At 53.5% G+C, this 12081-nt stretch overlaps 1 protein-coding gene across 2 annotated transcripts in view; it reads left to right on the top strand.

The window, feature by feature from the left end:
• The first annotated feature begins 306 nt into the window (after positions 1–306).
• si:ch211-284o19.8 (protein lifeguard 1) overlaps positions 307–12081 on the top strand; it is a 29687-nt gene continuing 17912 nt past the window's right edge. Inside the window, exon 1 of one of the 2 annotated variants that reach the window (XM_038776135.1) lies at positions 307–503. The gene's annotated coding sequence lies outside the window, so the exon portion shown is untranslated. Of the gene's footprint in view, positions 504–7857; positions 8012–12081 lie in introns of those variants that run through there. The other variant, XM_038776133.1, reaches the window with a different exon arrangement.

The raw sequence follows: 12081 nt of genomic DNA, 5'->3' as shown, positions 1-12081 counted from the left end.
CCACAAGTCCCGAAAGACGTGCTGTTGGGTGAATTGGACATTCTGAATTCTCCCTCTGTGACCCGGACAGGCGCCGGAATGTGGCGACTGGGGGATTCTCACAGTAACTTCATTGCAGTGTTAATGTCAGCCTACTTGTGACACTAATAAAGATTATTGTTGTTGAGAAAAACAACGGAGAATTCAGGAGAGAGACCTCTGCACCCAGAGAGAGAGAGAGAGAGATAACGCGGAAATCGCGAACAACAGGAAGTTGTTGACAGGAAGTGGAGAAGGGTGATGTGAAAACTCAGGAACTTCCACTGTTGCAGGCTGTGCCCGTAACGATCGCAAGCATCAGGAAATTTACCCATTTGCTGACGAGGTTGCTGAGATCCTGAATCACTCGCACTTCCTGAATTGACTGGGCTGATTGCGAGAGCATCATCACTGGCGGAGAACGGAGCACCAATTCTGCCCCCCAACCCTCCCAGAAACAGCCGGTGGGGTCCCAGTGAGAATCGGTGAGTCCTTTACCGTGCGCTTATCCCCTCCACCCCCAGTGCGCTCTCTCCTCCCCTTGCCAATATTAGAGCTGCTACGTCCCCAGGAATGGCCTGGGGTCCCCAGGGATTGAAGGTCGATCTCCCTCAGGCACTGCTCTGCGTGACCCCCCCCCCCCCCCCCCCCCCCCCACCCCCCTCTTTTTGGAAAATAACCTTTGGGACATTGCAAAAAATTGTCTATTCCTTGTCATTTTCTCTTCACCAGTTAGGAAAGAAATATTGAAGATTGAGGGAGAAAATGGAGCCATTTTGGGCGGCACGGTGGAGCAGTGGGTTAGCCCTGCTGCCTCCCGGCGCCGAGGTCCCGGGTTCGATCCCGGCTCTGGGTCACTGTCCGTGTGGAGTTTGCACATTCTCCCCGTGTCTGCGTGGGTTTCACCCCCACAACCCAAAGATGTGCCGGATAGGTGGATTGGCCACGCTAAATTGCCCCTTAATTGGAAAAAATAATTGGGTAATCTAAATTTATTTTAAAAAAGAAAAAGGAGCCATTTGACTGGCCTTTGCGCTTTTCAATGAGTGGCGGGGTGGCACAGTGGTTAGCACAGATGACTCACATCGCCAGGGACCCGGGTTCGATTGTAGCCTTGGGTTTCCTCCTACAGTCCAAAGATGTGCAGGTTAGGTGGTTTGGCCATGCTAAATTGTCCCTCAGTATCCAAATGTGGTGTTACCAGGATAGGGCAGGTGAGTGTGCCTACCTTGGGCGCTCTTTCGGAGGGTCCGTGGAGACCCGATGGGCCGAATGGCCTCCTGCGGCCCGTGGGGATTCTATGCATCCGATGGGCGCAGGAAGACAGAGGGCATCACAAGGATGGGTATCTTGGCCGGCTGGGTAATGTTACACTGAACTGATACCAGACACCAGTCCGACCTCAGCCGGAATATTGTGCACAGTTCTGGGGGCCGCACTATAGGAAGGATGTGAACACATTGGAGAGAGAGAGAGAGAGCGCAGAAGAGGTTTGCAAGGATGGTTCCAGGGATGAGAAACTTCAGTTATGGGGATAGATTGGAGAGGTTGGGACTGTTCTCCTTGGAGAGAAGGCGGCCGAGAGGGGATTTGATAGAGATGTTCCAAATCATGAGGTGGGGGGGGGGGTCTGGACAGAGTGGACGGGGAGAAACTGTTCCGGCTTCGTGATAGGATCGGGAACGAGAGGGCGCAGATTGGAAGCGATTTGTAAAAGAAGCCAATGTGATTTGAGAAAAACCCTTTTTCACACAGCGAGTGGTTGGGGTCTGGAATGCACTGTCTGGGAGTGTGGTGGAGGCAGGTTCAATCGGGGCGTCCGGGAGGGCGATGGACGGTTATCTGAATAGAGACAATGTGCGGGGGGAATCTCGGCCCATAAGTACAGTAAACTCAGAGTCTACTTCAACTATTTTCTTTTTCTTTACATTTTTTTAGTACCCAATTTATTTTTTCCAATTAAGGGGCAATTTAGCGTGGCCAATCCACCTACCCTGCACATCTTTTGGGTTGTGGGGGTGAGACCCACGCAGACACGGGGAGAATGTGCAAACTCCACACGGACAGAGACCCAGAGCCGGGATCGAACCCGGGGCCTTGGCGCCGTGAGGCAGCAATGCTAACCACTGTGCCACCGTGCTGCCCTAGTAAGCTCAGAGTGTATTTTTTTTAGAAAATATTTTATTGAGACATTTATAGTTTTAACATTTTTAACATTCTAAACAGAGTGTAAAATATAATATTCCTAGTTTTTGAACATAGAACAGTACAGCACAGAACAGGCCCTTCAGCCCTCGATGCTGTGCCGAGCAATGATCACCCTACCTAAATCCACGTAACCCGTATACCCATAACCCAACAATCCCCCCATTAACCTTACACTACGGGCAATTTAGCATGGCCAATCCACCTAACCCACACATCTTTGGACTGTGGGAGGAAACCGGAGCACCCGGAGGAAACCCACGCACACACGGGGAGGACTTGCAGACTCCACACAGACAGTGACCCAGCTGGGAATCGAACCTGGGACCCTGGAGCTGTGAAGTATTGACGCTAACCACCATGCTACCGTGAGGCCCCAAGTTTCTTATGAATTTAGAGTACCCAATTATTTTTTCCAATTGAGGGGCAATTTAGCGTGGCCAATCCACTTACCCTGCACATCTTTGGGTTGTGGGGGTGAAACCCACGCAGACACGGGGGGAACGTGCAAACTCCACACGGGCAGTGACCCAGGGCCGGGATTCGAACCCGGGTCTCAGCGCCGTAGGCAGCAATGCTAACCACTGTGCCACCGTGCTGCCCTTAATATTCATAGTTAACCTAATTCTATCTTGTTTAATTTGACTACGAGTAAAAGTATTGAAGAATCGCACTCACAAGTTCATTGATTAGTTACTCAATAAATTATTTGTGATCACTGGACGACTTTGAGTATTCATCATCATCAAAGTTAAGTTCAACTCGGCGTAATATGACACCCGGTGGGCGAGCAAAGCAAGGAAATAAACGTGAAGATATTGAGAGGGGAGAGGCCTTGGATTGCCGGACCACAGGTGGCAGGACAAGGCGGTCAAGAAAGCAGCTGCAGAGCTTTCTTTCCTGTGCTGGGCAAGGCGTTGAAGACAAAGCAGTGACGTCACTCTGCATCGGCATAAAATGGTGGTTAGGCCACATCTGCAGTTTTGTGCACAATTCTGGTCACCAATGTGGTGGTATGATTAACATAGCTGCCTTCCATTGGTGCAGAACACCGGCTTACCATTGGCCCTGGTCGGTCATGTGCCTCTCGACCGATTGGTTGAGACCAGTCATGTGACGGCTCCCCGATTGGTCGAGAGGCTGAGTAACCCCGCCTCCAGGGCGGGGTATAAATACCCAGCACGCCCGGTGGTCGTCCGTTTACTCTAGTCGACCGCAGGGCTAACGTCTAGCTTATTAAAGCCTTACTTTTGTACAGCAACTCGTCTCGCGTTCAATTGATGGTTCATCAACCACATCACAGGAAGGATGTAGTTGCTCTGGGGAGAGAGAGAGAGAGAGAGAGATGGAGTGCAGCGGAGCTTTAGAAGAATGTTGCCTGGGCTGGCAAATTAGAGCTATGAGGAGAGATTGGAGAGGCAAGGATTGTTTCTCTGAGATTGGAAGAGGCTGAGGAATGGCCTAATTGAGGTGTTCAAAGTTATGGAACATCGAACTGTACAGCACAGTACAGGCCCTTCAGCCCACGATGTGCCGAACTGGTCTGAAATCGAATCAACCGACTCCCAATCATTCTAGTGCACTCCATATGCCTGTCCAATAACCGCTTGAAAGTTCCTAAAGTGAGCGCAGCACGGTGGCGCAGTGGGTTAGCACTGCTGCCTCACGGCACCGAGGTCCCAGGTTCGATCCCGGCTGTGGGTCACTGTCCGTGTGGAGTTTGCACATTCTCCCCGTGTTTGCGTGGGTTTCGCCCCAAAAATGTGCAGAGTAGGTGGATTGGCCACGCTAAATTGCCCCTTATTTGGAAACAATGAATTGGGTACTCTAAATTTAAAAAAAAAGATAGTTCCGAAAGTGTCCAACTCCACTACCATAGCTGGGAGTGCATTCCACGCCACAACCACCCTCTGAGTAAAGAACCTACCTCTGACATCCCTCCTATATCTCCCACCATGAACCTTATAGTTATTCCCTACATCCACCCAACAAAATAGCCTCTGAGCGTCCACTCTATCTATCCCTCTCATCATCTTATAAACCTCTATTAAGCCGCCTCTCATCCTCCTCCGCTCCAAAGAGAAAAGCCCTAGCTCCCTCAACCTTTCCTCATAAGACCTACCATCCAATCCTGGCAGCACCCTCGTAAATCTCCTTTGCACCCTTTCCAATGCTTCCACATCCTTCCTATAATGAGGTGACTAGAACTGCACACAATACTCCAAATGTGGTCTAACCAAGGTCATGTATAGTTGCAGGATAACCTCACAGCTCTTAAACTCAATCCCTATGTTTGATGCACTGTCAATTATGACGAGACGAGAGTAGGATGTAATCGAGACTTTATTACACAGAGATGTGTGGCCTCCTACAGCAGCTGATGAAATGGCTGCTGTACGGGGAACACACATATTTATACTCCGCCTACTGGGCGGAGCCAGCAGGCAGGGATCTACCGCTGTACCTGTAGTACAGGGGTCTTACCGTAATACACATATATACAATATAATACAACTGTGGTGACTACCACAATGTTAATAAATGCTAACACACTATAGGCTTTCTTCACGGCTCTATCCACTTGGGTGGCAACTTTCAGAGGTCTGTGGACATGAACTCCGCGATCTCTCTGCTCCTCCACATTCTTCAGAACCCTGCCGTTAACCCTGTAATCCGCTTTCAAATTTGTCTGACCAAAATGAATCACCTCACACTTAACAGGGTTATTAGGGGCCGAGACAGGGTTGACAGGAAAAGCCTGTTTCCCCTGACAAAGGGGGACAATCAACAGGAGGTTTTAAGATTTTAATAAAAATTTAGAGCACCCAATTCTTTTTTTCAATAAAGAGGCAATTTAACGTGGCCAATCCACCTACGCTGCACATCTTTAGGTTGTGAGAGTGAACAAAGAACAAAGAAAAGTACAGCACAGGAACAGGCCCTTTGGCCTTCCAAGCTGTGGTAGTATGACTAGGGAGATTACGGTACCCTAGAACCAAGCTGCCATTGGTGCAGAAGAGTCGCTGCCCATTGGCCCAGGCAAGTCATGTGCCTCCCTGCCAATTGGCTGAGGCTAGTCATGTGACTCCCCGCCGATTGGCCGAGAGGTTGGTAGCTCCGCCTATGAGGCGGGGTATAAGAACCCGTACCGGCTGGCAGGTGGCCTTTCTCAGTACGTCTACTGCCGGGCACACATCTAGTGTATTAAAGCCTGTTGTTTGGAACTACTTCACGACTCGAGTCCAATTGATGGTGCATCACAAGCCCGTGCCGACCATGCTGCCCGTCTAACCTAAAATCTTCTACACTTCCAGAGTCCGTATCCCTCTATTCCCATTCTATTCATGTATTTGTCAAGATGCCCCTTAAATGTCACTACAGTAGTCCCCCTTTATAACGCGGGTGTTGGGGTCCAAGACAGCCACCCGCGTTGCATCCGAGCCGCGGATATCCACGATGGGGGTTTTAAATTTATTTTAAAATCTATGCTAGCGCTTCCCATTGAGAGTCTACGGGGGGGGCGGGGGGAGAGGTCAGACCCCCGTAGACTCACAATGGGAAGCGCTAGAATAGATTTTTAAATAAATTTAAAACCCCCATCGTGGATCTAATTAAAACAGTGTCAATTTCAGCGGCCGGCTCACTTTGATCCGGAGAGGGAAGCTGCTCTCTCACTGAAACAATCAGCCGGCCGCTGAAATTGACACTGCCCGCTGCTCTCTCCCTCCAATCCAACTTTTAAGTTTTAATGTTTCTGATTGGAGGGAGAGAGCAGCCGTCAGTGTCAATTTCAGCGGCCGGCTGATTGTTTCAGTGAGAGAGCAGCTTCCCTCTCCGGATCAAAGTGAGCCGGCTGCTGAAATTGACACAACTGACAGTTGGGGTCCATAAGCCCCCCCGCGGTATATCGCGAACCGCGGTATTGCGGAGCGCGGTATAACGGGGGACTACTGTATCGTCCCTGCTTCCACCACCTCCTCCGGCAGCGAGTTCCAGGCACCCACTACCCTCTGTGTAAAAAACTTACCTCGTACATCTCCTCTAAACCTTGCCCCTCGCACCTTAAACCTATGCCCCCTAGTAATTGACCCCTCTATCCTGGGGAAAAGCCTCTGACTATCCACTCTGTCTATGCCCCTCATAATTTTGTAGACCTCTATCAGGTCGCCCCTCAACCTCCTTCGTTCCAGTGAGAACAAACTCAAGTTTATTCAACCTCTCATTATAGCTAATGCCCTCCACACCAGGCAACATCCTGGTAAATCTCTTCTGCACCCTCTCTAAAGCCTCCACATCCTTCTGGTAGTGTGGGGCCAGAATTGAACACTATACTCCAAGTGTGGCCTAACTAAGGTTCTATACAGCTGCAACGTGACTTGCCAATTCTTATACTCAATGCCCCGGCCAATAAAGGCAAGCATGCTGTATGCCTTCTTGACTACCTTCTCCACCTGTGTTGCCCCTTTCAGTGACCTGTGGACCTGTACACCTAGATCTCTCTGACTGTCAATACTCTTGAGGGTTCTACCATTCACTGTATATTTCCTGAGACCCAGGCAGGCACGAGGAGAATGTGCAAACTCCACACGAACAGTGACCCAGGGCCTGGATCGAACCAGGAAGAGGGGATTTTAAGATAATTGGCCGAAGGATTAGTGGGGGACGTGAGGGAAAACCTTTCCCACCCAGAGGGCGGTGAGTGTCTGGAATTCACTGGCTCAGTCGGCGGTTCCGGCTAAAACGGTCGAATCATTTAAAAGGACCCTGGATCGTCATGTAAAGTGCTGGAACCTGCAAGGTCACGGACCGGGTGGGATTAAAATGAAGGGCCCGTTTCTTTCCTTTCCTGACCCAGCACAGGCCTGACGGGCATCACTGCCTCTTCCTGCACCGTCACGTTGCCATGGTTCTGTGCAGTGTCAGAGACTGGCTCCAGTTCTGGCGGGATCCTGAACCACGGTTTAACCCGTGCCCCGTCCCCTGAACGGCGGTGCATTTTTTATTCTTTTGCGAGGTGTGGGCAGCGCTGCCAAATCCATTTGTGGCTCATCTGTCATTGCCCCCCCCCCCCCCCCCCCCCCCGCCCCCCGAGCCCAGTGTGGTTTGTTCGGCCATTTTTGAAAGGAGGCGGTTAAGAATCAACCACATTGTTCGGTGGGGTGGGTGTCTGGGGTCACGTGTAGGCCAGACCGGGTAAGGACGGCAGATTTCCCTTCTCCTAAAGGGGGACGTTAGTGAACCAGGTGGTGGGCTTTTTTTTTAACTACAATCAATGATGGTTGTCACGGTCATCATTGCTGGGATTAGCGCCATAAATTCCAGATTTTATTCATTGAATTTCAATTCCACCAGCCTTGGAGGGATGTAAATCTGTATCCGCACGCTCCCCCCCCCCCCCCTCCCAGAGCATTAGCTAGGGGCCTCTGGATTATAGCCCAGTGACATTACTCCTACACTTCATCACTCCATCACTTCCTGATTGGTGGTTACCAGGGAAGCAATATTTGGGCTAACAGTGGGGGTGGGGTGGGGTCCCTTTGTGACCCGTCGGCACATGTGACAGGATGTTAGTCAACACGGTTTGTGACCTCACTTCTTCCCTTCGACCCTCCTGCTCCCCCACTCCACCCTCAATCCCCTACCCCCTCAAGGTTTTGCAAGGTTAGTCAGTTTGGGGGGTGACCGGCAAAGAGGAGGGTGATGGCAGGGGGCACCGGGGTCCTTCGGCTCACCGCCGCTCTACCTCGCTCGTGCAGCTGGGCCGTCCTTTAACTGGCCCCCTAGACGGGTGAGTGCAATGGGCCCTGCGAGGGGAGGGGTGGCTTGGGAGGGCCTGACCGATTCCTAGCAGCGCGTTGGCAACTGGCCGCTGTTGGACGCTCCTCCATCGGCAAGGCGAGCGGATTGGTCGACACGTCTTCTGGCGTTTCCCTGGCAACCTGTTGTCGCAGTCAGGTTACGTCTTCCTTGCAAACATCCCCTTCCCCAGCTTGAACATCAAGTGTCCTGGTAGCATCGGGCAGCACGGTAGTATGGTGGTTAGCATAAATGCTTCACAGCTCCAGGGTCCCAGGTTCGATTCCCGGCTGGGTCACTGTCTGTGTGGAGTCTGCACGTTCTCCCCCTGTGTGCGTGGGTTTCCTCCGGGTGCTCCGGTTTCCTCCCACAGTCCAAAGATGTGCGGGTTAGGTGGATTGGCCATGATAAATTGCCCGTAGTGTCCTAAAAAGTAAGGTTAAGGGGGGGGTTGTTGGGTTACGGGTATAGGGTGGATACATGGGTTTGAGTAGGGTGATCATGGCTCGGCACAACATCGAGGGCCGAAGGGCCTGTTCTGTGCTGTTCTATGTTCTATGTTCTATGGTGTCAAGCCCACTCCCTCGCAATATTTCCCCAAACCATCTTATTTCCCCTTCACCTTAAAATCCCCATTCACCCTGATCTTCAGTCATACCTCCTCTTCATTCTTCCCGGCTCCTCACCCTGACCACTCTCCCCCCCCCCCCCGAGTCACCACTCTCTCTGTAACCCCTCCCTCACTCTCTCTGTGTCCCTCCCTCACTCTCTCTGTGTCCCTCCCTCACTCGCTCTCTGTGTCTCTCCCTCACTCCCCTCCCTCACTCTCTGTGTGTCCCTCCCTCACTCCCCTCCTTCACTCTCTGTGTGTCCCTCCCTCACTCCCCTCCCTCACTCTCTCTGTGTCCCTCCCTCACTCTCTCTCTGTGTCCCTCCCTCACTCCCCTCACCCACTCTCTCTGTGTCCCTCCTTCACTCCCCTCCTCACTATCTGTGTGTCCCTCCCTCACTTCCCTCCCTCACTCACTCTGTGTCCCTCCCTCACTCTCTCTGTGTCCCTCCCTCACTCCCCTCCCTCACTCTCTCTGTGTCCCTCCCTCACTCTCTCTCTGTGTCCCTCCCTCACTCCCGTCCCACACTCTCTCTGTGTCCCTCCTTCACTCCCCTCCCTCACTCTCTCTGTGTCCCTCCCTCACTCTCTCTGTGACCCCTCCTTCACTCTCTCTGTGTCCCTCCCTCACTCTCTCTCTGTGTCCCTCCCTCACTCCTGTCCCTCACTCTCTCTGTGTCCCTCCTTCACTCCCCTCCCTCACTCTCTCTGTGTCCCTCCCTCACTCTCTCTGTGTCCCTCCCTCACTCTCTCTGTGTCCCTCCCTCACTCTCTCTGTGCCCCTCCCTCACTCTCTCTGTGTCCCTCCCTCACTCTCTCTGTGTCCCTCCCTCACTCTCTCTCTGTCCCTCCCTCACTCTCTCTGTGTCCCTCCCTCACTCTCTCTGTGTGTCCCTCCCTCACTCCCCTCCCTCACTCTCTGTGTGTCCCTCCCTCACTCCCCTCCCTCACTCTCTGTGTGTCCCTCCCTCACTCCCCTCCCTCACTCTCTCTGTGTCCCTCCCTCACTCTCTCTGTGTGTCCCACCCTCACTCCCCTCCCTCACTCTCTCTGTGTCCTTCCCTCACTCCCCTCCTCACTCTCTCTGTGTCTCCTTCCTCACTCTCTCTGTGTCCCTCCCTCACTCTCTCTGTGTCCCTCCCTCACTCCCCTCCCTCACTCTCTCTGTGTCCCTCCCTCACTCCCCTCCCTCACTCTCTCTGTGTCCCTCCCTCACTCCCCTCCCTCACTCTCTCTGTGTCCCTCCCTCACTCCCCTCCCTCACTCTCTCTGTGTCCCTCCCTCACTCCCCTCCCTCACTCTCTCTCTGTGTCCCTCCCTCACTCTCTCTGTGTCCCTCCCTCACTCTCTCTGTGTCTCTCCCTCACTCTCTCTCTGTGTCCCCTCCCTCACTCCCCTCCCTCACTGACTCTGTGTCCCTCCCTCACTCCCCTCCCTCACTCTCTCTGTTCCCCTCCCTCACTCCCCTCCTCACTCTCTCTGTTCCCCTCCCTCACTCCCCTCCTCACTCTCTCTGTGTATCCTTCCTCACTCTCTCTGTGTCCCTCCCTCACTCTCTCTGTGTCCCTCCCTCACTCTCTCTGTGTCCCTCCCTCACTCCCCTCCCTCACTCTCTGTGTCCCTCCCTTACTCTCTCTGTGTCCCTCCCTCACTCTCTCTCTCTGTGTCCCTCCCTCACTCTCTCTGTGTCCCTGCCTCACTCTCTCTGTGTCCTCCCTCACTCTCTGTGTGTCCCCTCCCTCACTCTCTCTGTGTCCCCTCCTTCACTCTCTCTGTGCCCCTCCCTCACTCTCCCTCACTCCCTGCCGTCACTCTCTCTGTGTCCCTCCCTCACTCTCCCTCACTCCCTGCCGTCACTCTCTCTGTGTCCCTCCCTCACTCTCTCTATGTCCCCTCCCTCACTCTCTCTGTGTCCCCCCTCACTCTCTCTGTGTCCCTCCCTCACTCTCTCTGTGTCTCCCTCCCTCACTCCCCTCCCTCACTCTCTCTGTGTCCCTCCCGCACTCTCTCTGTTCCCCTCCCTCACTCTCTCTGTGTCCCTCCCTCACTCTCTCTGTGTCACTCCCTCACTCCCCTCCTCACTCTCTCTGTGTCCCTCCCTCACTCTCCCTGTGTCCCCCCTCACTCTCTCTGTGTCCCCTCCCTCACTCCCCTCCTCACTCTCTCTGTGTCCCTCCCTCACTCTCTCTGTGCCCCTCCCTCACTCCCCTCCTCACTCTCTCTGTGTCCCTCCCTCACTCTCTCTGTGTCCCTCCCTCACTCTCTCTGTGTCCCTCCCTCACTCTCTGTGTCCCTCCCTCACTCTCTCTGTGTCCCTCCCTCACTCCCCTCCCTCACTCTCTCTGTGTCCCTCCCTCACTCCCCTCCCTCACTCTCTCTGTGTCCCTCCCTCACTCTCTCTGTGTCCCCTCCCTCACTCTCTCTGTCCCTCCCTCACTCTCTCTCTGTGTCTCTCCCTCACTCTCTCTGTGTCCCTCCCTCACTCCCCTCCCTCACTCTCTCTGTGTCCCTCCCTCACTCTCTCTGCGTTCCTCCCTCACTCTCTCTGTGTCCCTCCCTCACTCTCTCTGTGTCCCTCCCTCACTCTCTCTCTGTGTCTCTCCCTCACTCTCTCTGTGTGTCCCTCCCTCACTCCCCTCCCTCACTCTCTCTGTTTCCCTCCCTCACTCTCTCTGTGTCCCTCCCTCACTCTCTCTGTGTCCCTCCCTCACTCTCTGTGTGTGTCCCTCCCTCACTCCCCTCCCTCACTCTCTGTGTGTCCCTCCCTCACTCCCCTCCCTCACTCTCTCTGTGTCCCTCCCTCACTCCCCTCCCCTCCCTCACTCTCTCTGTGTCCCTCCCCTCTCTCACTCTCTCCCATTTTCCTTGGCTGCTCCACCCTCATTCACCCCCTCGCTCAGCCTCTGCGCCTTCACTCTCCGCTCTCTCAGTCTCCTCTTCCTCAATCTCCACTCCCTCCCCCTCCCCTCCCCCCTGCCTTTCCATCAGTTTCTCCCCCTCACCTTCCCCTTATTGCCCAACTAATAATAATAATAATCTGAAAGACTCTTTGGAGAGTAAAAGCTCAAACCTGGGCCCCTAACTCTGGAATCTCCTCAGCCCCCCTTCTCCCTCCGAGATCTCTGCACTCCTCCAAATGGGGCGGCACAGTGGTCAGCCCCGGTGCCTCATCGCGTCAGAGACCTGGGTTTGATTCCAGCCTTGGGTAACTGTCTATGTCGGTGTGGGTTCCCTCCCACAATCCAAAGATGTGCAGGTTAGATGGATTGGCCACGCTAAATTGCCCTGAAGGGGGTTATGGCGATAGGGTGAGGAGTGGGCCATGGTTAGGATGCTGTTCCAGAGGATCGGTGCATACCCGACGGGCCGAATGGCCTCCTGCTGTACTGTAGGGATTCTGTGATTCCAATTCCTGCCTGTTCAGCCCCCTTCCTGGATTTTCTATTTATTTT

The sequence above is a fragment of the Scyliorhinus canicula genome, chromosome 17, assembly GCF_902713615.1.
Source record: "Scyliorhinus canicula chromosome 17, sScyCan1.1, whole genome shotgun sequence".
NCBI lineage: Eukaryota > Metazoa > Chordata > Chondrichthyes > Carcharhiniformes > Scyliorhinidae > Scyliorhinus > Scyliorhinus canicula.
The sequence above is the reverse complement of the archived record's forward strand: the minus strand, read 5'-3'. Positions and strand labels throughout refer to the sequence as shown.